This window comes from Catharus ustulatus, chromosome 6, assembly GCF_009819885.2.
Source record: "Catharus ustulatus isolate bCatUst1 chromosome 6, bCatUst1.pri.v2, whole genome shotgun sequence".
NCBI lineage: Eukaryota > Metazoa > Chordata > Aves > Passeriformes > Turdidae > Catharus > Catharus ustulatus.
This window is the reverse complement of record NC_046226.1, coordinates 51,891,087-51,917,621: the sequence shown is the minus strand read 5'-3', so window position 1 is coordinate 51,917,621 and position 26,535 is coordinate 51,891,087. Positions and strand designations below refer to the sequence as shown.

The window sequence follows — 26,535 nt, the reverse complement described above, 5'->3', positions numbered from 1 at the left end:
ATTTTACCATGTGCCATGAGACCAAAAGTGTGATAAAAACCAATGGGAAGCACTTGGTTTCACAGCATCGTGGAGCAGGGCTCGAGGGGCCAGTGCATTGTGGTCTGTAGAGCTGCTGGCAGTGAAGTGCTCTGAATGGCTCTGTGTTTGGAACTCTGCAGAAGGATAAAACCTGTCTTCCATGGCCACCAAGGTCTGCTGCTCTGGATGGCTGAGGTGACCTAAACTGGCTCTTCCTCCTTTAGAGCAGCAGCATGAGAACTCATCTCCCTTCTTGCTAGTGCCAAAAGGCTACAGTTTGCAGAACTGAAAAAATATACAAGTTCTGAGCCTGTGGAGTATTGTACTCTGTGTAGCTCATACCACCAGTCTTCATGCAGCCTTTTATTTTTCCTTCAGGAAAACACAGACTTGCTAGTGGCAATCACCAAATTATTTACTGTCCATCTTTTCTTTCACTACTAAACAATGCATACTGGAGGATTTTTGCAGTTTTGCTACTGACACCATACTCAGTATAACCAGCTAAAATGCAGGTCTTAATTATTTTAGGGCCTTTCTAGTCCACAGCATCTCACTGACTGTTTTCCTGATCAAGGTGAAAAGGATTAGTCTCATTGCAGTACTGGAAGGGACTCAGAACAATAGTGGGTCCTCTCCTATGTCAGAGGAAAAGGGGTTGGCTCTGTCAGCAACCAGCCTTTTAGAGGTAAATTTAAAGGGTCTAAAACACTTCTGTCTGCAGTGGCAGAAAAGTGAGGCCATGGGCTGAGCCACCTGGTTGTACAGAGGAGCTGTTTGTAAAGCCCCATGGCCAATGAAAGGAGATTGTTCAGGTGGCTTTGAGAAGGAGGCTGGCAGGATGGCTTTATACATTATACATTTCTCAGGCAGAGGAAGCATATTAAGCCTACTGAAGAGAGATTTCCAACTCAAAGTTTTACCAGTCACTTGTGTGTGCATGCATATATATTTATATATATTTATATATATAAGGTGCAAATTCTCGCCCTGTCCCTTGCCTTGGGAGAAGAAGTTTTTATCCTTTTGCGAGTTTTGAGGTACTTTCAGGGCCATAGAGAAAAAACTTGTGGGATAAGCAATGCAGGAATTACATGTAGAGGATATTCCACACCCTTTGATTTATGGGGACTAAAATGTAACTTCTGGCTCCAGCCAACATTTTGAGGCAATTGCATAGTACAGAGAGGAATAAGAAAGTGCCACAGCTCTTTGCCCAAATGTGGAGGGATGGAAGCTTCTTAGAGATGCTGTGTAGGAGTTGAGTCTAAATCGTTTGGGATTTTTCCTTTCAGACTTTGATTGTCAGGGTTTTGGATCTGGCCTGCCTTGTGGCCATTCTGTTGTCTCTGCAGAGATCACAGCAACCTCCCAAAATCAGCTCAAACAGCCCTTGGGGAATGTGCTGCTGTTTGGTGATTCCCAAACAATGCACTGTGACTGAAATGGCTCTGTTCCCGCAGTTCCTTGTAATGTGCCTCTGTCCCCTCCCACAGAGGGATGGATGACATGGCTGAGTGTGTTTGAGGAGGTGTGTTAGACAAGGTGTTAGAGGCTGGGCACTGTTCTGGTTTGTCAGGGACCAGGTGAGTCCTGACACACACCTGGCTCAAACACAGCTCCACATCAGGGCCTTGGCACCTCCTGAAATCTCAGTGCATGATCTAGACAAGCAGTACTTAAATATAGCCTCATAAATACAGTCTGGGGAGGATTTCATCCTGGTCACCTGTGCATGCTCATTCCTCGCCCTTAACTGCTCCTCAAAGGGGCAAAAGCTCCTCAGGAGCATCTCTCAGAGTCTGAATGCTAAACAGATGCTGCTGCTTCTCCCCTGCTCTCAGAACATTTGTCCCCTGTTGTATGTGTACAGAAAACAATCAGTGAGGATGCTGTGGTGCAATCAGAAAGAGGGACTAGGAAATGCTTTCCAGCTATGTGGAGGCAAAGAGAGATCAGAAGGAGGAGCAAAGCATGGAGCCGGTTCCTGAGACATGGACAGTTTGCACCTTTCAAGGGTGATCAATCAAGTTCTTCCTGTGGCAGCAAAGGCTGCATCTTTCTTGCAGCTTGGGGAGAAGTGGTGGTACCACTCAGCCTTCAGAGGAAGGAGGTCAACTAGAAAAAGCCTGCTCAGGGTGCAATAGGGAAAAAAATCTGTCTGAGTAGCCTTAATAGGGTCTGGGGACCTGCCACTCTGTCAGACTAATTCTTGGCACAGGGCTGGTGTTGCCAAGAGCTCGGTTTTCCTTCTGTCTATTGTTGCCAGGAGGATAGAGGAGAGATAAGGGCTGAGCAGGGCTCTGTGTAAATGGTCCTTCCTTGGAGTCTTTCAGTTTAGCTTTCACTGACCGAGGCCCCCAAAGTACTTAGCATGAGTAAAGTTTTCAAAAGCGTGAGTAATTTAGGAGATTAAAAGGCATTTTCAAAAGTGTGGACTTTTCAAAGTGCCTAATTTCCAGCGAGTTTCAATGAGGTTTGGGAATCTGAAATGATCTGGTTGCTGCAGTGAATAGCACTGCTGATTGCAGTGTAATGCATCATCAGCTGGTGTCTGCCTGTGTCAGAGGTCAGCGTGAGTGACTCTGAGGAGAGTGTGCAAATCCCCGTGGCTGAGCAATCCAGGGAATCCCTGCCCTTCCCGGAGGTGGCTTTGAGAGCACAGAGCTCTTCTGAGTTTCTGAGCTAATTGCACGGGGACACTGTGGGAGGAGTTCACTTAGGCTCCCTTTTAAACTGTGTTCGCATCAGGTTTTAGTGACAGGCACTGGATCAAATTTTGCTCTGTCCAATTTGCCACCTTTTTCCCCTTTTCTCATTTTGTTGCATATACATTTCACTCATGTCTTCTGTTTTGTGGTAGGAGGCTCTCCACATCTATGAATTTTTATTAACATATAAAGGTATAATTTAATGCATAAAAACTCTCTATGTAAAAATCATAGGTTTCCTGTGTTTGGCCTTGGAAAGGGTCATGTGAAGGACTAACTCAAACCCCTGCTGAAGTGCAGGCTCACAGAGGGAGAGATGCCCATGTTTAGGAGTAAGAAGGGCTCAGCATTTGCATTTGGATGCATGTCTTAGGGCTTCAGAGCTCTTTAGGCTCCCAAGTGGAGCAACTTCCAAGTTCAAAGCACTGTGATTTTTGGCAGGTTTTTTCCCTAAGACTTCTTCAGGGCATGAAATATTCTGCCCTCAGTGCATGTACATAACTCTCGTTGGCCTTAAAAGAAGCTACATGCCTACATCAAAGGAAGGATTTACCCCATAATGGTTCATCCTGAGCCTGACAGGCAAACACAACAGTGGAGAGCTCACAAGCCAAAGCTCCTGAGCTACGGGGACAGCAGAGTTCAGATCTCTGCCAATCAGCCACATTGCTGCTCTGATTTTCAGCAGTTTTTAATTTTTGAAATTGTTTTAGTGGGGATCAAACCACGTGCTGCCCATCTGGTAGAAGAAATGGTAGGGCTCGAGCAGAGGAGAGCGCTCCTTTAACATCTTATGTGGGAGTAAACCAGGGTCAAATTAAATTGTGGTTCTTTTTTTGCCTGGCAAGTGCATCTCCCTATCACTGGTGCTACACTGGAGACACAGAGCCACAATATTTTAAAGCAAATTAGAAAGTACCTTTTTATTAAATGTGATTGCAGAAAGTCCTGGGAAGGAATGTGTTAATGACTGGTGATTGAATGCAGTGGTTTGCAAGCTCTAAGCAGCTTTAGTGTCTCCTACCACAGCCCTGATTTAAAATTCATAAATGCTAATCCTCCATAATTTACGGTTTAAAAAGCAGCCCCACTCACAGGCCCTGTGGCTACAGCTCTGTCAGAGTAATTATGCCGCCAAGCTGAAATTGGACTACTAACTGAGATATTAAACAGGGTAGGAAATCCTCTTCCCTGGCAGCCTACCCAATTATTCCAAATAAGCAAACAGATTAGTGAGTAATTTTCCAGTTAAATCTGGTGATTGGTGCCAGAATTGTATGTTAAATATTCAGAAGTAAATAGATTAAAGATGAAATGTCCCCTTTTCTCAAGCTTAATTTAGTGTGTATATTAAAACTTTTTAGGGGGGAAAAAAAATCTCCATTGAAGTGCAATACATTTGCTTTGAAAACAGAACCTTTCCTGGCTTGTTTGCACTTGGGGCAGTGCGTTCATTAGCTGGGGCACGTCGTGCCCAGGGAACCTTGTGCCACATTAGCCACAGTATCTGTCCTGCTGTTCCTTTATCCCTCACCTTGGAGGAGCCTCCTGGGTGGCAGTGCTGTGAGACAGCACATGGCTCTGCTGGGGACCAAGGGGACAGATTCCTACCAGGAATGGGCATACAGGGTGCTGCCCATCCCTGTCGGCAGGACAGGAGAGGATTTGTAGGAATTAACAGTAAATATGGGCATTTCTCATTCATTCCGAGCCTGTTTCTAAATTCAGCTTGAGTTTCCCCCACTGGTCTGCCCAGGTTGACTGTTTTACACTCCTTGTATTACATGTTTGGCTGGGACACAAAGTAGAGGGAATATGGGAGCAAAAGGAAGGAAAACATGGACAGAATGCCCGACACACACAACTCCTGTATACACAGGCAGGAGGCAGAGGGGATGTGGGGCAGCTCAGCTGGAGCAGTGCAAGAACACAAGCAGTAGCTCTGTCCCTCTGCTGCCCTCACATCAGAGGTATGGTCACCTCCAGGAGCTGACTCAAGGGTCTGAGCCCTAAGCAGAGAGTCAGGCAGCCTTCAGCAGCTGAAGGGAGCTGCTCTGGAGAAGCTGACACCTGAAGCACTCCAGAAACTGGCTGAGGCTTGTGGCACCTGTCCCCAGAAGGGCTGGCGTGGGAGCTGTGCACAGACCCTGGCTGTTTGCTGCTGCAGGCACTATGATAGCTGACCTGGGAAGACCAGGTGGTGCATGCTGCATTTTGTCATCCAAAATTCTTTCTCAAAGTGAGTCTGAAGGAAACATTTTTGCATTCATGGATTAAAGCAAGGACTTGAATTGCTGGAAACACACATGTACGTTTCAATATGCAAGAGCACTAAAGGGAAGGAAGCTGCATTTAGGGAACTGGAATTATTTTAGCACCTGGTGGAATTTGCTTTGAAGTTGTTTCAAGGATCTCAAACACTATGAACAATGCTTTATGCCATTTCTAGTGGATTTTCTTTCCAGTTGCTAAAAGCTTGTTGTGCTGAGGAAGTGATCAGTCCTCTTAGCTGGCAAGTGAAGTGGAAGGAGCAGCACCTGCTTATCAAGAGATTGAGGTACACCAGCCTTGGGGTCAAAGAGCTTCAGACTCTCAGTGTTAGTTACAACTTGTTCTCTTGGGCAGGTGAAAGGACCAGTTCATTCTTAGGTCTGAGTTAAACATTGTCTGTGCTGTAAGTTCTAATACATTCTCTAGAGTGAGAAATGTAGAATTTTTATGAACTTGCCAGTGCTGACTGCCTTGCAATACAGGAGGTACATAATCTCCATCCTTCCTGAGAAATTCCGGGGCTTGGTGATGGGACTGGGTCCCTAAGTAGAATAACTTGTTCACATGAAAGCCAGCAGATGTTAGGCTTGACAGGGGATTTAGATCAGCCCCCTCTCATACCTGGGCACAGCAGGCTGAAGGAGCAGAAACTTCCCAGCCATTGGCCCACAGATTTGCTTTTCCACTGGGAAGTGCAAAAGCTGCAAGTAGGTAATGCTGAACACATGCCTAGAAAGGATTAGCTGAACTCCTGCACATCCCAGAGGCTTTTCCTTCTGCTGCATCCTCCCTGGAGAGGCTTTTTCACCTCAGCCCTCTGCTGGAATGTGCCTTAAAGGCATAATCAAGCTCATAAAAATTAAGTGGTGTGCAATCATCAAAAAAACCAATACGACCCTAACTAAATTTTATTCAATAAGTTTTCTAGAATCAATCCATTTGTGTTTTTATTAATGTGAGAACTCACTGCATAGTTTCCCTTTTTGTGTTTCACAGGGCTGTAGGGGCTTTTGTTAAGGTTTGGGGTTTTTCCACACCACTACACATGACGACATTTTGGCTTTGAATTGAGAAGAGTTAAAGTCAAAACTACAATTATTTTTTTTTTTAGCTTGTGAACATCCTTTGGATCAAATCTAAAGGCTTACCTGTTCAAAGCTGGAATGGATTGATGAATGTGAAGGGATGAGGAGAGAGCATGAGCTACATGACACTAGTTTTCTAATGATGTACGATTTCTGCCTCTCTGATAAGTTCACTCAGTAGCACTAAAGATGTGTTTTCTTGATTATTCTTAAACTAATGCTAACAAAATGGGAGAATTTGTGGCATTTGTCTGCACAGATCCTTTCCACACACTCTCACTGCCAGAATGCTGATGGTTCAGCATGCACTGCACACTTCAGACCTTCCCTGTGCTGAGGGAGAGTTGTGAGTCTTACTGCTTCAAAGTGCTCCAAATGTCAGAGCACTCCAAATATCTCATGTCTCCTCTCTGCTGACCTGTCCCTCTAACCCAGGGATTTCATAGATTTTCTGACAGAAGTCACTTGAAGGATGCCATTCTCAGGTTTGTCAGTTGGGTCCTTCCTAGCAGAAGCCATGTGAGTCTCCCACACAGTAAAAATCTTTTCAGTTGTTTCCTGATTCTTTAAAATCTTCTTCTCTGGATGTGTATTGCTTTCAATTTGCCTGTGCTCAGCCTGGGTTTATGTACACTGTGTATGATCGTTCTAAGGTTGTGAAAGGCCATCACATGGGAGCTAGAAAGTAAGTGAACGTGAAGGAAAGAGCAGGACTCAAAATTTGACATGATGGAATAGGTCAAGTATCTATTCACCAACTGTAGTTTCTATTCCTGCCTCTGTGAGTGGCACTTTCTGAAGACTCTGAGCAGTCTGGATTCATCTTACTCATTTTGCCATTTTATTCACCTACCATTTAGTGAGTGAAGAATTTTTTATTAGTACCTGGTTTTGTTTATTCTTGATTCTCAGAAGCACAGTGTTTGGTGGCAGTAACCATTGAATTCTCTGTAGTAAAAACACTGCTATTTGTGTCCTTAGAGTTGCCTATATACAGTCCTTTTTAAAAAAAACTAAAATCTTTCTCATATGCTTCCTCAATGATATTCTGCTACAGCGAGTTCCAAAGGTTGATTATATGTTTTGCTCAAAGCTACTTCACTAACAGGGTCCTCAGGATGAGGTTGCTGACCCTTTTAAGCCAGTGAACTAAAGCAAACAGCAAAACAAGCCACTGAGCCTGTTAGCTTGTGGGTTCCTACTTGTCTTTCTTGGTTCCTTTTCATCAGGGCAACCTTCCTGAATCAAGCTTCCTCTCAGGAAGGTGACCAGACAGTCTCTGCTGGCATCATGGAAACAGAGATGAGGGCAGTGCTTTCATTCTTGATTATCCTAAGTATTTTGGTTTTGAGAAGAGGTTGTGCCACCTTTCCCCATTGCTGGGGACCCATCTGGTTGTCCCCTGGAGAGGCTGTACAGCCCTGCCCTGGGTGGGCTCAGCTGAGGCTCAGGAATGGCTTGGGGGCAGGCCTAAACTCCATGTGGCCAGTCCTGTCCACTAATTCATTCCCTCTTTGCTATGTTTTCTAAATGTGAATGGAAGTAGAAATAATTTTTGAAACTTGGAATAGGATGCCATGAAAAAGGGTTCCTTAAAGGAATGAAGAGCATGTAATTTAATCTGTGTTTGTAGCATTTAATCTTAAACCCCTGCTATCTTATGTATTTTATGTATCTGTTTCCCTGAAGAAAGCAGATAAGGGCATCCAGTGCTTCAGCAGCTCCTGCAGTGACAGTGAACCCGAAATGGAACACATGGGTGAAAACAAAATACAGGTGGCCAGGAGACACTCTCATTAGCTAAGGTGTGCCAGTGGCACTGTGAGGATGTTAAGGGAGCCTTCAAGAGGTGGGATCAGCAAGGGTTTCCAGTCTCTCTTGGTGACATTACCTGGATGCAAGGACAGCTCAGATCTTGTGGCACATGTGGTGCACGCAACAGTGCAAATTTTGCACTTTTACACTGGTGGTTACAGGAGAAAGAAAAAGGTTTCTGGAATAGCTTTTCTGGCCAGTCTCAGCCAGGCTCTCTTTGCCACATGCATGATTCAAAAGATCATTCAAGAGATGAGCTGATGCTCATCACACTGAAGAGACCAGCTTCTTACTTCTCCTTGAAATAGTCCTCTGGAGCACTGTTGTGTCTGAAGGCTGATGAGGACAGGTTCCAGGCTCATGTCTCCCCCATTTAACACATCCCACTGTCCACCCAGGAAAAGAAACCAACTGGTAGTTCTCAATTACCGCATAAAATTTATAAGGAGAGATGGTATCTCTTAAATAACTGGGTCTCAGACCATTTAGGGCAGTGCAGACTTCAATCACTGCTTTGAAATGTATCTATAAGCAAATAGAGCCAGGAGTGTTTTGTGCTATTAGGCCACTTCAGCAAATCACTTAAGCATTACTTAACACATGCTAAGTCTACTGCACCCAAGGCAAACTCTGGATGTGATAAACTCTTTGTCCATAAAATGTCCCCCTCTGTATAATGCAGCACCACTTTATGGCTAAGGGTGATTGTGTGTCTGTCTGTCTCAACAGGAAAAAAAAACCTGGCAGTAGAGCAGTTGTGCTGTACCTATATTGTTTGTGTGATTGCTCTGCTAAGTGCATAAATCTTAAACGAGAGAATTTTGTAATATACAGTATAACAATTGGCAAGTGTTGTACATTTATTTTCACAAGTGAGGGAGTGACTCATAACTCACATCCATCACAGTGTATGAAAGCACAGCTCAGTGTAGTATAGCAAGCAAGGAAATCATTCATACATGGGATGTTATTCACTTCAACCTTTCCCCTTTTCTGAAGGCAGTCAGGATCTATATGTCTACTGCTGCATGCTCTGTGTGCTGGCATAGATGTATGATGGCATCACGGAAACTGGAAGGGGAAGAAATGAGATAGGGACAGAAGGGGGTGTGGGCAAATGTTGTCTGAGCTGATAGAAATTTAAGTGGTCAGGCTTGTCAAGGAGAAGGAAAACTGCAGGGCTGGAGAGTGACTGAGATTACAAGTGACTTTTGGAGAAATGGGAGCTGAGATAATACCTTTCAGTCCAAAAAACTGGGTGATGGCACAGGGTGAGCATGGGAGAACTGGAAATTAAAACAGGAAATAAAATGGAAATGTATTTGATGTAAGGACAACAAAATATGTATCATCCTTTCAATTCTGGACTGCTTCCTCTGTCATTATTCCCAAATTTAGTGCTGTACTTTTCAAGAGGACCTGTATCCTGTAGCAATTTCTGTGAAAAATCCCCTTCATAAAATGGCCAGAGAAGCTGAAGAGAAACATTAATATTGGGACTCCATCAGTTCTTGGCACCTACCTGCTTTCACCAGGCTTGCATACCCACTGTGCACTCTGCAGAAAGTCTGCGTCTTTTCCTCTGGGCTGTGGGAAAGGTAAAATTAGCTTTAATTAGTTGTATACTGACCACACCACGCTACCCACAGAGGCTGTGGTCTGACATTTCTTTGCTAGAAAGAGTGCACAGGAAGATGAGCTCTGTCCCAAATTTCCTGAACAAGCAGGAGAGGCAGAGAAGGTTTGGTTATTTCCCATGTGGAATGATTTCACGAGTTTGCCAAGGGACATAGAGGAATCATGTGTTAGAAGGAAGAAATGTCTCTGGACTTCCCAAACCCCAATTTAGCAGCACAGCTGTAAGATACATTTCCTTTGTACTTGCATCCAGTTGTAGCAGGGTTGCCATTCCATGGTTTATACCTGGATAGATGGTTTGGGAGATCCCCTGGGAGATGGAGGACCAGAAGGCTGCAAGTTCAGGCAGCTTAAGGAGGAGAGAAAAAGTTTCTTGGTAGACAAGTTGAGAGCTGCTGGCTTGCTTTTAAGAGTAATCATTCTGCAACTTCTGACAGGGCTTAGTTCTAGGCTTCACTCTCCACTCAGGTCCTAGCCTGTGGCACATGTTACAGGTAATAAACCAGCACAGCTCAGACACAAGGGATCTCGTGTGCCACACAGCAGGAGCCCAAATATTCCTGACCTTGATGCTGAGGCAATTTTTTTCCTCAGCACCAACTTCCTTTGCAGGGAGCGTAACCCTTTTGTCATCTGCACCATGCTCCCCTTTGTCATTGCACTTCTGGACTCACATCCTTGAACTCAGAACACAAAAACCCCTCTGGTTTTTTAACTGATGGTTTGTTTGTTTTTCCTCTTTGGTCGATGCTGGGATCAGTGATGTCAACTTGTTCTATTTGCTTTGACAGGAAAATGTTTTCAGAGTTCATTAGGATGGCATCAATTCTAACATTTGGCACATGAACATTTGATGACCTTCATGTGGGGGAAGAAATATGTAGGCAAAACTTCCATTAGTCTGAAAAAACACTTCCACTCCACACCATTGCAGTTCCTGAATTGCAGCTTCAACCAGAAGTTTTGTGCAATCCCTGTTTCTGATCTGCCAGTGGGCTCCAAACACAGAGACTGTGTTTGGAACCACTTCATACAAAGCCTGGGCTGAGGCTGCAGCTGGACACAGCTCTACACTCACCTGTAGGGCAGGTGCTGCCAGCAGCCAGGCTCCTTGGTGCTGTTTGACTCAGCTGGTGGAGTCAGTCCAATGGAAAGGCAGTGGCCTCCTATGCCTCCAAATCCACAACTTTCCTGATGCTTTCCTGACAGCTCCCCTCAGTGAGATGATTTCATTTGGCCACTTTGGGCTCGTTTTCACCAATTACAGGGCTCATTAAAAAAGCTGGACTGACTGGCATTGCAGCTTACCCACAGAAAAGGAATAGCAGCTGTTGGCCCTTCCTCCTCAGGGCCACCTGCCCTTTGCTAACAGAGCCTCTGACTGGGAGGGAAGGAAAAGGTTCATGGCTTCCCACAGCATCTAACATGAGGGGCCAAGTAATAGCAAGAACTTCTGCAGTGAAGAAACCTCTCCAATAGTAGCTGGCCTGAGCCTACCAAATTATTCTCACTGATCACCACAACAGTTGCTGACAGCCCCTGGTTGCTGTCAGCCAATGGGTTTAGCAAAGACCAGGTGGGAATTGAGAGCCCATTTTTTGGCCATCATTTGTCCTTTGAGCCTTCCCACTGCCTTAGAGCTGTGTAAGTCCTGCCAAACATTCTGCTTTTCCTAGTGCCTGTCTCCAGCCCTTTCCTCTGACCTATCTTAGCTCCTATTTCCTTTTTTTTTAGGATTCTCTGTGTCTTTATGTTTTTCTCTCATATCCTGTAATCAAGTGAAAGGTGTCTCTGTGGACAGAGGGGATTTGTACTCAGCCTTTGTTTGCTCTTTCCTGATAGTGCTGCCTGCTGTAAGAAAGCCAAATGCTGCCCATATGTTGCTGTGCTCCCCTAAATTACAGAGGGTGAGCATTTATGGCTGTTCTCACTGTTGCTTTCTCCATACTTTTCTAAATGATATGTTTTCATGAGCAATTACTGAGATAGGCAGTCAGGACTGGTTTTTGAGGTGTGCCACTTAGTGTGGCCTCCACATAAAAATGGGAGACAGGAGGAGGATGGCAGAGCCTTAATACCATGCCTTGCTTAAGAGAATGTCCTTCAGGTGAGCAGAACCCTGCACCTTGTAAAAGTATGACTTTAATTTTGCCTTTCAAATATGAACTAAGCAGGGCTGTCAACACATACTGTGTTCTCCCTTGTCAAACCATTTCACTTAGTCTGTCAGCTGTAAACAGCTTAAGAGCCATGTCATTCCAGCATTATTATAGCACTTTTAGATTTGGTTTTAGATTGGCTCTGTATCTGCTCCTGCAAAAGGTGTAGATACAGAGATGACATGGGTTATTTATTGTGTTACTGCAAAATGCTGCTTGCTGTTTGTGGTAAGCACTGAGTAACTCCCAATAATGGGCACTGTGGAGTAATAATCCTGTAGTGCCATGGTAATACCATTGCCATACTTTGTCACATCAGTTGTGTCAGTGGAGCAGAGTGCTTTCTTCACTGAGGGTGCCTATGCCCTTGCACTTCATTTGAAGTTTCTTTTTTGTGCCCTCAAGAGATCAGGGAAGCAGAATTAAGACATGTGGAAAAAGAACTCTGATCAACAGACTTTGTACTTTTGCTTTTTTTTTTTTTTCCCAGAAAGTTGCTTTACATATTCAAATAAACAGTATTTAAGCTGTTGATGACAGCTTAACTACTTCATCCCAGAACGTTTTGACAAGTGATTTTCAACGTTTTGGTTTCTCAGGATTTTGATAACCCCCGAAAAGCATGAAGTGAATTTATATGTCACATGTTTAATTTATTTGAGATGCATGTATTACGTTGCAAAAGCAATATAAGGAGGGAGTTAAAGGACAGGGTGATACACTCCATATTTATGATTATCAGCTTCTTCACATTACAAGAGAAAAAATGTTCAGAGATACAGAGCAGGCAAAGCACTCAAACTTTTTTTGCCAAACCGTCTGGATTGTGATTTATACAAATGGTTGGTGCAATTTCTGAGCAACACTGAAGGACTAAGGTAGATGTCTTCTCCCCAGAAATGCATGATTTTCTGGCTGTGTAAATTCCATAGCACTGCCATCAGAAATAACACAAATGTGTAAACTGATATTCACTTTAAACTGGAGTGCGGACCAAATGTTTAAAGCAAAGTTTGTTTCATCTCTGTTTCGGGAATTAGGTGGTGTCCAATTTCAGATTGCTTCTTTTTCTCTGCATGGGATACACCCTGTAGCTTCCTGGGCTCTTAAATAAGAGGTAGGGAAAAACACAAGGAGACAATTGCTTTTGTAAAGCTCCTAGGCTGCATAACATATTTTGCTAAATAAAAGCTTATATTTCAACATCATACCTCAAAAATTTTTGAATATTAGCCAGTATATGTTTGTTGGTACTTGTGGCATCAGTGCTTGATAGAAGCAGATTCACTGAAATTTAGAATATTAGAATTAAGCATATCAGAAGTATTGAAAAGTCCTCCTTTAACTTATTCAGCACTCAGGATATTGCTATCCTTTTTCTACATCAGAGTGGCACTTACTTTGTTTTGCAAAAGGGTTGTTTCCATTAGTACTACACAGCATATGTCCTTTATAAAGTAGAATGAGCTATTTTATTTTACTAATTCTTATGTCAACTTAAAACATGTCAGTAAAAATTCTTATTTTATCGTAATGCTGTATAGGTACAAAGGAAACTTCATGCATTCTAAATAAAATTCGACTCTTAGTATTTCCCAGAGCTGATTTTTTTTTTGTTTTCTCCTAAATAAGTGGTATTTCAATTATTTTTTACAAAAAATCCCCCAAAAAAGAAAAAAACCAAACCAAAATCCCAAACCAAACCCAAAAATTGTAGAGGTTTCATCTAATTGTGAATTTGTGCTTTTTAAGTATTAAAATTGAAAAATCTAATTTCAGTTAATCAAAGTGCTGACGATGGAGATCATAGGTGGCTTTTCAGACATTGCAGGGTCAGAGACCTTGGCCAGACAGTCAGGTGTGATTTGCTTAATCCAGCCTTAGTTGCTGCAACTTTCTTGTGATACTGAACAAGTAGCATCTTTCTGATAATTTGGGAGTTTTAGCAAGTATTTAGTCTCTTGACTAAATTGTCTTTAATTTGGCAGGTTGCAGTGTTATCTGCATCCTGCTGCTTTGGGGAGGTGGGAGATGGGAGCAGGCACCTTTTGTTTGGTTTCCCCCCAATGGAGAGGGGAAAATGGAGGAGACCTGACAGCTCTTGACACTGGAGTTGCCTGTGTCAGGAAAAAAATAGCCTCTTCTGCAAGAATGAGGGGCTAGGAAGACAAAAAATAAGCATTTTCAATATCTTACAAACAAAATTATCTGCCAAAAGGGCAAGACAATTATCCTAATGTGGTTTTTTGACCAAGATAAATTCACATTATTTTATAAACTGGGTACCAATTTGAATCTTATGCAAAACCTAGAAATAAATCTAAAAAATATGATAATGTAATAAAATTGAAATTATTAGCAGTCCAAGTGGCATACTTGAGGCAGTAAAACCTTTTAAGTTCCAATGGAAAATAGGCTAGTAAACCTGGAGTAAGTTACTCCACTTTAATCACTTGATAAATAGCTACAATGTTTGGAAGAATTGATAGTGTCATTACAGCAACATCCCTTTTTATAAACAGCCTGGTGCTGATTTGATTCTAATTGCTGCCAGAGGAACAGTATTAAAGCAGAGCTGCTCCAGCAGTGTAACCTGTGGGGTGAGCAGGAGATGAAATGAGCTGCCTGGAAATGAAGGAAGCCCAGGTTTTTCAAAGGCTTGGATTCTAATTCTGGGGGTGATGGAGGAGGGCTGAGTAAATTCAGTGCTGGGAGGAAGTACAGAGGAAAGGTTTAACGAAGAGAAAGCATGAAGGAGACAAAACAGGCTCCTCTGAGCACACAGAATAGCAGGAAAACAGTGGGAGAAACCGAGAGGTTTGAACATGAACCTCTGTTTGATTTCTTGTCACAAAGAATTCTCCTGCTGGGCCAGTGTGGCCCTACTACCAAACTGCAGCTCTGGCCTCCCTGGTTTCAGGCACCAAAGACCTAATTTTTAAGACATTCTTAATAATTACAGCATCTTTGCATACTTGTGATTGCTGTGTCCACCTTTTGTCCATGAAAGTACCAAAAAAAAAAAAATTAAAATTGCTTTTGCATTTTTATCAATTCTCTGGTTTTGCACTGCAAATCCTAGATTTTGCCCTTCTTGAGTATGGAATGTGTATCAGCATTTCGCTGATGGCTGCTATGATGGTTGAGGGCAATAAATTCATATTTGTGTAGAAAAAAGCCTAGAACACATGCTTCTAGGCAGGGTCTTCTTCCAAAAGCTAACAAGAAGTTGTCTTATTTTGGGAATGGTAGGAAGAAAAGCAGGGCTCCATAAGGAGAGAAGAGGAGGAACATGTTTAATAGTTCTGTCATGTTAGCAACAAACCCCAGAATAAACAGAAATGCAAAGGGGAGATGTATTTATCTTTTTAAACAAATCATGTGATAAGCTTCTCCCATAGATTGGGGACTAAGTGAAATATGTAAAATAGCTTATTGAAGAAAAAATTGCTTCAAGTGGGACTGAATGGCTCAAGAGATTAGTGATGGGATAATAGCTTTTCTCTATTTAAGTGGTAGACCAGTTCAAATCAATTCTAGGTCTCTAGGGACTGGAAGGTGTTGCTATCCTGTGACTCCTCCGCAGTTATTTGAAATGATTTTTTGGTCTCAATCCCATCCTTAGTTGCCAGAAAATTATCCCCAACCCAATCAGCACTGAATTGCTTTGAGCTAACAGTTGTATCCTCCCTCTAAAGATGCACAGCCCTCAAATCTGTGTGTGGGAATGGCAGCTGTTTCATTTAGCACCACGTTGCTGGTCAGAAATATTTTGTGTCCTGTGGAACGGACAGATTGCACAAAAGAAGAGACAACTTGGAATATGATGCAGTGTAAAATCATTCTTTAAATAAATGCCATGGTTGCTTGGTTTAATGTGGATTTCTTGGGAGGACAGGGCTACTTTTGGATACTTCCAGCTGCCCCTCACTCGCACCCAGAGCCTGCCTGTTTGCCTGCAGGTTTTGTCACAACTTTCCCCTATATCCATGTGAATCACAGAGCAGGAACTCAACTTGGGAATCATCTATTGGTCATAAGGAGCAACTGGGAAATTCATACTCCAGGTTTTTCTTGAAGCATCCGTTTAGTGCGTGAAGCTGGACCATGAAGTGATGTTAGGGACGTGCCAATATATGGCAGCTCAGAATCTTGCCTATCAGTTTTATTCTGAAATATTAGAGCAACTAAAATAGCAGACATTGATTATTCTGCCTAATGCAAAGATTAGGCAAACAAGTAAGAAGCAATTCTCACCTAGAAGAGGATGATTTGGATCTTTTAGTGGCTATAACAGTAGGTATAGAGCTAGTGAACCACAGCAGAATTCTTATTATTCAGTGTGCCAAGTAAAAAAGAGACCCAGGGTTATTAGAGAAGAATCTCAGCAGTTTTGTGTGTATAACTACTTGGGAAAAACAAATAGGATATTATGGCAATGTAAAGGAGTTGGAGAATTGAAATCACATGGTTATAGTCACATTTTCTATAAAACTCGTGCAATACAGAATCACTTGCAGGAGAAATTTTATTTTTGCCTTAACCCAGACAGCTCTAGGTTTAAGAACGCTTATCAGGGCAGAAGGCTAAAGGGGTTAAGGAAATAAGGCATGACAGAGGTGACCTATGGGAACTTTCATTATTATATGGAGCCTTGATGAGTGAAATGAGAGGAATTGCTCTCCATCATGAAAGGCTGAAATGTCGAGGGAGCAATCGCAAATTAATCTATTAAGAATAAGTAGGAGGCTGAACAGTGTGACTCAAAAGGATGGAAATATATGGAATAAACTGCAGTGTAAAATCACAATGATTTCTAGACCCAATCTTAAAGACATCCATCTGTGATTTTTACAATGAAACAGGGATTTCTTTATGTGTGTATGTGAGAGGCAAAGTTTAAGCAGATTAAATTGGTCTCTTTCTTTTTGGGTGCTCCCAATATTTGTAATGACCAGGCCTGAATGAGAAGTTGTGCTCCAATTTGTGTGGCTTTAAACAGAATGATGTGTCAGGAATTTTTCTGGGTTTTATTTTTTCAAGACATACAAATAAAATGCCTCACAGGCAGTTTTCTGTGTGGTGGTTTTCCTGTTTTGCTGTGACATTTTTAACCTGAATTTAGTGTTTGTGAAAGGTCCTGTGTGATGGCATTGTGTAACTGAAAGCCTCTTTTTATTGACAGGTCATGAACGCTCAAGGCTGGAGAAATTTCTCTGTGTCAGACTGCAGAGGTGCACCTCCCACAGCCTGAAGGAATGAACTTCCAGGAGGAAAAATGGTAGGTCCATGTCAATCCAATCTTACATTAAATGTCGCTGCATGGTTGTTTTTAAAGAGCTCCTTGATATCAAGGATGTGGAGAGAGGCATGGAGAGTTGCCCAGCTACCAGGATCACACAGGTTATTTTTCCTGTTGCCCAGCTGTGGTTACAGCTTTCTGCAGTGTTAATGCTTTGTCCACTAGTGGCTGGAGTGAGGCTTGGCCCAGATTACCAAGTGCATTTTGGTGGAGCTGATCCAACAGGATGTGCCCAGCTCCCCTCGGGGCCCTTGGTTCTGTTTGCTCAGTGCCTGTCCCTGATGCCAATCTTCAGGCCCCAATGTTAATCCTTTCACAAAGCTCATGTAGTTTCAGACTTCTACCTTTCCTGGCTTATTATAACCCAGGAAGATGAGATGTGACTATGCTGAGATACAACCCCCAGTGATGGCACTTTATAATACTCTATAACTGGAGGATTGCTATTGTAGGCAGAGAAAAAGGCAATAAAGCAGCATTGATATCCTGCCTGCCCTCTTACAGCAGTTATTGAATCAAACCTACCAGAACTGCCAGACAAACAATTTGCAGCTGCAGTCTGAAGCCTGACAATGACACAGAATCAAAAAGAAATAGTTGGAGTGCATGGGCTTGTGAACTCCTCTGCGACCCACCACAGCAGGCTCCCTAGGATTGTTCTCCTCTTTCTGCTCCTTTGCCTGTACAATTCCTTCTCTTTCTCTCCCTTTTCCTCTCTCCCATTTTCTCTCCTAGATCTTGCCATTTTCAGCTTTTCACACCTTTTCCCCTTCCTTTTCTTTCTCTCTCTCATTGCCTCACTATTTCCTTCTGTGGCCTCCAATGTACCTATTGCTTGTTTTTACTTTGTGAGCTCAAGTGCTCTCCTGTGTTTCTCAGTGTCTCCACTTCCCCAACTGTTTCTTGTTTTGATTGATTTAGTTCCCTCCCTCCCCAGTTTCCCATAGTCTTTCCTATTCTCCCTTCATTGCTCTACCTTTTTTCTGTTTCATTTCCCTTTTCCTTTTATTACTCATTGTTTCTTTTCCTGCCAGTTCTACTCCCTTCATTTTTCTTGAGCCATATTTATCCAGTATCTGAGCTCTATGCTGCTCTTACCCCTCACATGTGAGGATTTAAACATCTTCTGTGCACTAGGATTTCCAAAGTGCCAATCCAGCTCAGCTAAGGGGAACTGATGTGGTTTGGCTCTAATGGCTGTGAGGTGAGATACTGCAAAAGCTAGCATAACAGCAGCACTCACCAATGCTCTTTGGCTCATGACCCTACTCTTGTAGTTGGATTCAAGATTATCAAATTAAAGGGTTCTGGGTCAGACCTGCAAGTAACAACACCTTACCAGATTTCTGTCCTTTGTTTCAACAGAAATCCCAGTACTCTTGGTTTCTTCCAGAGTTTGCTTTGCCTCAGGATATTGTGTTTGGTTTGGGACTTTTTTCAAAATAATTATTCTAAAGTACATACAATGTATGCAGGGTTGAGTGGAAAGGGGCCATACAATGAAATATATTCAGACTCATATATATTTTACGTGTGTGTGTGTGTATATATTCCTAATTTTTGGATGCCCATAACAGTTATCTAGTACTTTGGGAAATATTTTGCCGTTCACCTTCTTCTCTTGTAACCAATATCTAATGATTAGGCCTCTAAGTTTTAGATGTTCATTTTTCAAAATGGCTGGCAGGAATGTTGATAGTACACAAATCCTCTTTATTTTATTTTTTTTCACTCATTTTTAATTATAGGCTCAGCTTTTGTTCCAGTATTGATGGAGTTTTTTTCAGCTACTTTGGGTTTTTTATGTTTCTTGGTTTACTTATTTCCTCTGTTCCCTCTGCCCAACAGCTTCCACATAGAAACATTTTGATGTGTTGTTCTTCATGACAGTATTTGGGGAGACCTTACTGCATCCTTCCAGTACTGAAATGGGGGCTTACAAGAAGGGTGAAAAGGGATTTTTCCCAGTGGCAGGGAGTGATAGGACAAGGGAGAGTGGCTTGAAACTGGAAGAGAGCAGGTCAAGGTTAGATGTTAGGAAGAAATTGTTTACTATTGAAGCAGTGAAGCACCAGGACAATTTGCCCAGAGAAGCTGTGGATGTCCCATCCCTGGAGGTGACCAGGGTTAGGAAGGACTCTGAGTAACCTGCTCTAGTGATCTTTAAGATCCCTTCCACCTCAAGCTGTGATTCACTGAGTGTTACCCTCAAGAGGTGGTAGACCTTGCTGGTTATTTATATGTTCTATGAGAGCCTCACCATAGGGTGACTCTTGAGAGCGGGCTGCTGCCAAGGCCAACTCCCATTTCCCTCCTCATCCTGGAGGGCTCTGGAGCTTGGAAGCTGTCTGGGAAAGGAATCAGGCTGCTCACCATCCCATAGGTGACCACGAGCAGGCCCAGCAACCAAATCAAGCCCTGATGTTGTTGGCATGACACCACCTTTCCTTCTGGAAAATTATGTCTAATAGGAGCATGAGAGAAACCCCTCCTTCCTCTTCCCCTTTGTCTGCCTCCTTCTGTCTTTCCAGTTGCTATTCCTCTGAAGTTCAGTGCTGGTGACAATTGGAGAAAAACAGTTCCTGTCTAATCCAACCCTTTCTGCTCTGATTGGATTTTTCTCCTTGTGTCTGCTTCTTTATTTGATTTAAAACCTTCAACTCCTTGAAGGTTTTCCATTAAGATTTGGAGCACAGTTTGGAGTGGGGGGAGCAGTCAGAGCACTACCTAAGAAGTGCCAGTTGATTTTTAGCTAATGGAAGAGGGGGGCTGATTGGATTAGGCCAGCCATGTGAGTACCTGGTGCAGGCTGCTATCAACACATCAACAGTGCAAGGGTGAAGTACAGCTTTTCACTTTCTCTCCCTCTCCCCTTTTACCCTCTCCCGCTTTGCCTTTCCTCCCCCAGTAAGTGACACTTGCAGCAGCAGCAGTGCAAATTCTCAGGCATGTTCCAGCACTGGCCAATGCAGGAGTAAATCCCACAGTCCCTCCTGCTGCTCCACATTTGCCACCTGACAGCAGTGGATGCTCAGGAAGACCAAGGGGTAAACTTTTAAAGCCTCAGCCTGGGTTTTAGCCATGTGATGGCTATTAAAGCAATTGGGAGCCAGGTGGCTAAAATCCAGTGCAATTCTCTGTAATGGTACCCCTGAGAGTGCCCATCTCCTTTTAGCACTGCTATTGATTAGGCAATTCTTGACTTTGAGAAACAAAATTGGTGCGTGCATCGAGGTTCTTTTCCTCAATTTGGCCTGGTTTGAAACGAATCGTTCACCCTTAGCCATTATTGTAAGCAGCTTTAAGCTTTGGTGCATTTCAGTGTGATTTGAGTTTTCTTTCCCCCTTTCTCTGTGGAGGCCTGTTGTTTACTCCTCTTCACCAGGACATCTCCAGAGCTGTTTGGTCTTTATCCTCATCTCCTGCATTGATCCTGTTACGTTGTCCAGTGTGCTTGTCCAAGCTCAGTAAAAGGCTGGGGGCTTTATTTAATGGCTGCACACAGTGCACAGCAGGCAGGATGGAGGCTGGGGGGCTCCTGGTGCAGTGCATTTTGTGAGGTTGACTGTGTTATGTTCTAGCATGTGGTCCAGCCCCTGCCTCTGCCTTGACTGAATGCATGGGGAGTTCTTGGAGGGAGCACATAAACCCTGAGCAAGTTGCTCCTAAATTCAGAAACACTTAATGACTATTTGATGATTACTAGGGGCTGAAGTGCCACACATAGGAACATGAATGTATGATTGTTTGTGAGAAGGTGAAAATAATTGTGTAAAAATAAGGGAGGCAGTTTCCCAGTGTTTTGCAATGTTCCTCTTATGTTTTGCATTTCCCTTCTAATACCTTCCTTTTTATTTTTTTTAATGTGTAGGAAGATTTTTCAGCATGTTGTGTTGTTGAGGAGAGACAGGACAGGTTCTGCATGAGGATATGCCCTTTGCTTTGGGAGTTTAATGCATTATAGTAATTTATGTGGGTTTTCCCATCTGTTACTTTTGCGTGTTCTAGAGTGCTCCTGTGAACTTCTAGGTAGTGCTAAGTACTGCCACAGGTGACTGCCATTGGATAGCTTTTTCCTGCAATAAAACTCAAAGTGAAAGCTGGGCTGGACCTGGATGGAAAAAGCTCTCAAGCCAGTCCAGTGCTTCAGCAGCCAGGTAAATCTGTGTGAAGGCTCTAGAGCCTGCTGCATGACTTCTCTGAGTGCTTCCCCTCTCTCCCGTTACTACTTCCAGTAACCAGGCCAGAGAAGGTGCTATTTAACATTTCTGTGTTGTCAGAAGACCTTTGTTGGGATGTTTGGGTGTGGGGTGAGATGTGAAAAAGAGAATTGGAGATGGAAAGGAAATTCAGAAACACTGGCTTCAGAGAAACAAGTTTCTTGTTCCTGTTTCTGTTCAAACTGAGAGAAAGCAGCTCCTCAGGTGTTGCAGTAAACTTAGGAAATCCATCACCCCCTCGCCAAAGAATGTTGATTGAGGGGCCCCAGGAGCAGTTTTATAAACCAGCCCAGTCTGTGTTGAGCTGGGAGGTTGTCAAAGCCCAAAACATTCTGCTTGAACAAGCTGTTGTATTCCAATGAGAAGTTGTTTCATCTCAAAATTCACAGTCAGTTCTACTGAAAATTCAGCTCATCATGAGCTTAGTGTGAAACGTGATGCCAAGATTACATGGACAGCATTGCTGTTGCACTGAGATGGAGCTCCAAGGAAAGGAAAAGTATGCCCCACCTCTGCTATCTCAGTCAAGTTCAATGGCAGTTTTTCTGGAAGGATATTTTTAGAAATCCTAGCAGGATGATAAATTCCAAGATCTTCTAAAAAAATTTTAAATATATATATATTTATATATATACATATATAGAGATATAATGAAATTATACAGAACACAAATAGTGCAGAACATGAATATTGAAAGCTCCAAGGCAGATTGCTGAAGCCTGTGTAAAAATACATGCACCTTTGGTAGTGCAGGCCTTGCCAAACTAATTAATGAAGCATATGCAAACGTTCTACTTTGCAAACATACTTTGTGTTTCATTAGATTCTCAGAAATCAGAATAGGGAATGTGAAGGAAAAAGGTATTTGATCTTTAAATTTTTGTTGTTGCAGGAAAACACATCCCTATGTTGTTTTACATTCACAGCTGATGTTATGTCACAAAGTCTGATATTTGTAAAGAGCTTTATATTTGCATTAAAACCTCCTCTGTTTTATTTGACGTTTCTCAGCCACACATCTGAAACTGGTAGTTTTCCACAAATATTTTGAGTGGAAGTAGCTTCTGTGCATAGAACTAAACCAGATATTTCCCATGTAGGTAGCTCTTACCACAAGGGAGGTACTGCAGACATAAAAATGTTGAAGGGCAGAAGGGGAGCTCCTTCTCCCAGAGTTCACTGAGTGGGCTCATGATCTCTGACTCTCACTCTCTTGTGCCATGTTATTTCCATTTTACAGACCAAAACAGAGGGCCAAAGAGGTTGGGAGAACAGAGCTGTGCTTTGATGGGGAGAGAGGAGAAATGTGTGTGTAGCTGTCTTCAAATGGCTTCTGATTCTTTTGTGTTGTGCTGTCCTTTTGAGCTAAATTGCCAGTGGGTTTTCCAGACTGGGGAAAGCAGCAGGGATCAGTAGTGAAAGGAGGGAATTAATGCCAAATTTGGTTCTACCCACGGTGTAATCCTGTTTATTTGCAAAGAACAAACATGGTTCCATTGCCTTTCCTGAGCATAGGAAAGATTCTATGGTTAATTGCTATCAGATCTTAAGCATCCCTGAGCCAACATTCTTGTCTGCACCTGTCTGTTATTTTTGGGTTTGTTTTTTCCCCCAGTCTAAGTGTGTCTGAAATCCTTTGTCCTGCCTGTTTCAGCCTTGCAATGCCAGTTTGGAAAATAGCCATTTGGTTCAACTGCTACTTTAAAAATCTTGTGATCTCTTTGTTTTGGTTAATGGCTCCTGTTGCTTCATTTCTTCAAGGACCTTACTTTTTTTCCTATATCTTAAATAATGGGCAGTAAACGTGTCCAGAGGTCTAAGCATGGCTTCATTAACTCCTTCACAGGAAAATGTTTAAGTATGTTAAAGTATTAATTACAATATAAAAGTGAGAAACAGTTGTGTCTACATATTCTTGAGCTAAGATAAAACATTGCTACTTCCCCTGACCTTGGTGGAGCAGCACCATTTCATGTCAAGAGAAGCTGTTGTCTATTAGCAGTCAGCACTGCTGGCTCTTGACCATAGTTTTTCTTTCCCTTACTCCCTATTGAAGCAGTTTTGGTCCACACATTCAAACACAGGATGAGGATAATTTATTTATTTTAAAATTTATTTTAGTTCTCCATACGGAAAATTTTGCAAGTAGGCATCATCATCTGCCTAAAAAACTGAAGTGATTTTATGTGACCAAAGTCTGCTCTCCTCTTTGCCAGTTTTTTTCTCCATAAGCAGCAGAGTTCCTCAGTGACCTCTTTGGCATCATTTCATGGCATCAAAGAAATAAGTCAGTCACAACCACTCTGCTCAAACTGGTTTCCTATCCTCTAATCTCAATTCATCTCCCAGTAATGCAGGCTGGGGATGTTTCTTGATATTTCTGTCAGCAGTTCTCCCCAGAAACCACAAATGATAGGTCTCAGGTCTTCATAAAACTGAAGAGTTTTCCCAGAAATGCTGGAGGGGGCAATGCCTGGGGCTTGTCACCCCCTAAGATAAGGAGCAAATGTACCAAGCTGTGTTAAACACTCATGGCTTGGTTTTGCCAGGGGATAGTGCAGGTGTTTTTGTGCCTTCCAGCATTCCAGGGTTTCTCAAACCCTGGGAAGAGGACTGACAAAGCAAGGTGACAAGGCTGTGACACCAGACTAGTCCTGAGGCACCCAGCTAAAACAAGGGGAGGCAGTGCCTGTGGAAGGAGTGTGTTTAAGAGAAGTGTGGCATCTCGCTGTTGTTGTGCCATCCTGTCTGTTGATTTCCTTTCAGGGGGCCCAGGAGCTTCAGCTCAGTGTAGCAGGGTGCTCTGGGAGGCATCCATGAACATGTCATCCCTGAAGCATGAGGGATGTGTTTGAATGACACATTGCAGTTCTCAGTGGGGGAGTTTTAGTTTGTTTTCCTGTGGAATAGAATACCCAAGTACAGAATTAAATCAGCATTTGGAAGACATTCTGTCCCTTTCTACACTGATTTTCCAAAGCTGCTTTTCACTGCATGCCTAGAAGGTCCCATTCAATTAGGAAATGTAGAAGTGCATGTACATGGTTTAAAGCAGTGCATGGGAGGCTGTTCTATTTTTCAAACTCTTGAAAAAATGTGACCACAGAGGATATATCAACACAGATTTGTGGTATCATGATAGAAAAGGCTGAATATAAAGTTTTGTTTGCAAATACATGTGCCATCAAAACTTGATTTACCAATGCTGTTTACCATTTGATCAGATAAAAGAATATTAGCTCTTAAAGATGAGGCACAAACTGAATTCCCTCTTCAATGCAGTATATAACAATTCCATATTTCTCTGGGCTCATATAGCTCTTTTTGTCATCCGAAAAGACACATGCAGAAGTAGCTTTTGAGCCCCTTCCCATGACAGTTGTTTAAAACAGCAGAGGTCCAGGTGTAAAGAAGGTTTGAAATGCCTTGTGGTGATTTTTGCTTTTGTGGTTTAAATGCCCCTGCCTGCAGCTATTCCCCTGCTCTGCTGCTGAAATTGCCCACCAGCAGCCAGGCAGTGACCTCTGATGCTGGGGAGGCAAAGCCACAGGCTGCTCTGCAAGGGCTGGTAGTGAGGAGCTAGGACAGCAGCACCTTGAACCTCTACAGCCACATTCCCAGGGGACTGCCATCATCAGGACTGCAGCTTTGCTTCCAAATGGAGGCTCAGCTCAAATCAGAATAAATCCCCCATTTCTTATTGTCTAGTGTATTGCAGTGGAGTAACATCAAGTTTGATCCAAAGTTCACTCCACTGGTGTTTTTGTTTTTGTTGCCTTGGTCTCTGAAAGAAACAAAATAAACAGCCTGTGAGCAAAATTGTATAGAATGATCAGCATGCAACTGTCCTGCTGTGTTTGCCTCATGCCATTAGTCATTATGAAAACCTGCATAATTCTGGAGCAGGACAGCAATTTCCACACAGCAAATTGCAGATCATGTTTGCCAACCCACAGAAACCATCACAATATTTGCTTTGAAACTTTACAGTGCTATCAAGGGCAAATTCACTTTATCTGTACAAATGGACCCCTCGAGAAAACTTAGATTATACATGCGAGGAAGAGCGGGCAGAACTTGGCTCTGGGCACGAGAGAAGTAAATCTGGCTTCCTTCTGTGGTGGAAATAGGGAACAAGTAAGCACAGAGCTGGGGAGATGCATAACTGGCAAGTGTTCCATGGAGAAAATGTCAATGCAATTGAGATAATGGTTCTCTGGCTCCCCAAATTTGTGGCTTGTTTGCCTTCCTACCTAGGTCTTTTAGAAAATCTGCTTTTCTGCAGGTTTCACGTGAAGCACAGCATCCTCCAGTGCACCTCTGTACTTCTGCAGATCAAATTTGCCAATTTATCCATAGTGTGAGTGAACTTACCACTGCCAGAAACAGCCACATTTTTTGGAATTAGAACAGTTGAAAAACTAGTTTGTGTGCTTTATTTTTTTGTTTGGGTTATCAAAGGATTTTACAAGTTTATTTTATTATTCAGCATTGCAGACATCACTGAGTTTAGTCTCAGTTTTAGGTGGAAAGGTTTTTTTACATTCCACCACCTATCTTGACGGATTCTGTGCGTGCCAGAGGCAGTGGTCTTAACCCTGGATCAAAACCTAATCTCTCCTGCTTTTGTAAAACCTTTCCCTCTAATTCTCTCTCTAGCAAATTATATTCTGTTCTTTGCCCTTGAATAATTTTAAAATGTATAGAATAAAGTGTGAGTGTGGGGGTTCTGTTCCATTGAGTGATACCTGGTAATCAAAATACTGCATTCATATCTTGCTGCAGTGATCTCATTCCTACTGGGACAGCACTCCTGTGAGCGCAGGTCCGTGTTGTGTTCATCCTGTTACAACCAGATAAACTCATAATGCAGACAGATAAGAGCTATACTCATTAATCTATTAATTGCCTATTGTCAGTTGTCAATATGTTTCGCTTGATGGGAAGCAGGAAGATTAGCTTGTATTGTGAGGATGTCGTTTTTTTGTTCTGTATTACTATTATTTTATTTGGATGTGTGGCATGCTAGGAAATGACATTCGAGCTTGCGGCGTCTCACCCGAACAGAGTAGAGCTTGCTGCTCTTTGGGTTCCTGGAGCCAGAAAAGTGCCATGCCCCAATAAAAATCAGGTTTTTTTCAATCAGAGGACCCCAAAAGAGCTGTGACTGTGTTGAGTAACACGTTTTTTATGATGGGCATTCAGGACACTCTTAAAATCAACACAGCCTGAGATACCCTGATTTCCCGGGGAAGCTGAAACTCTGTGGGGACTTTATTGTTCGCTGGAAATTTGAGACTGATTTTGTCTGTG

At 42.7% G+C, this 26,535-nt stretch overlaps 1 long non-coding RNA gene across 2 annotated transcripts in view; it reads left to right on the top strand.

Moving 5' to 3' along the window:
* Positions 1-26,535, top strand: part of LOC116997270 — a 147,545-nt gene that overhangs the window by 37,876 nt on the left and 83,134 nt on the right. For both annotated transcript variants that reach the window (XR_004418143.1, XR_004418144.1), the window contains exon 2: positions 16,886-16,981. This is a non-coding gene — a long non-coding RNA (uncharacterized LOC116997270). The remainder of the gene's footprint in view (positions 1-16,885; positions 16,982-26,535) is intronic.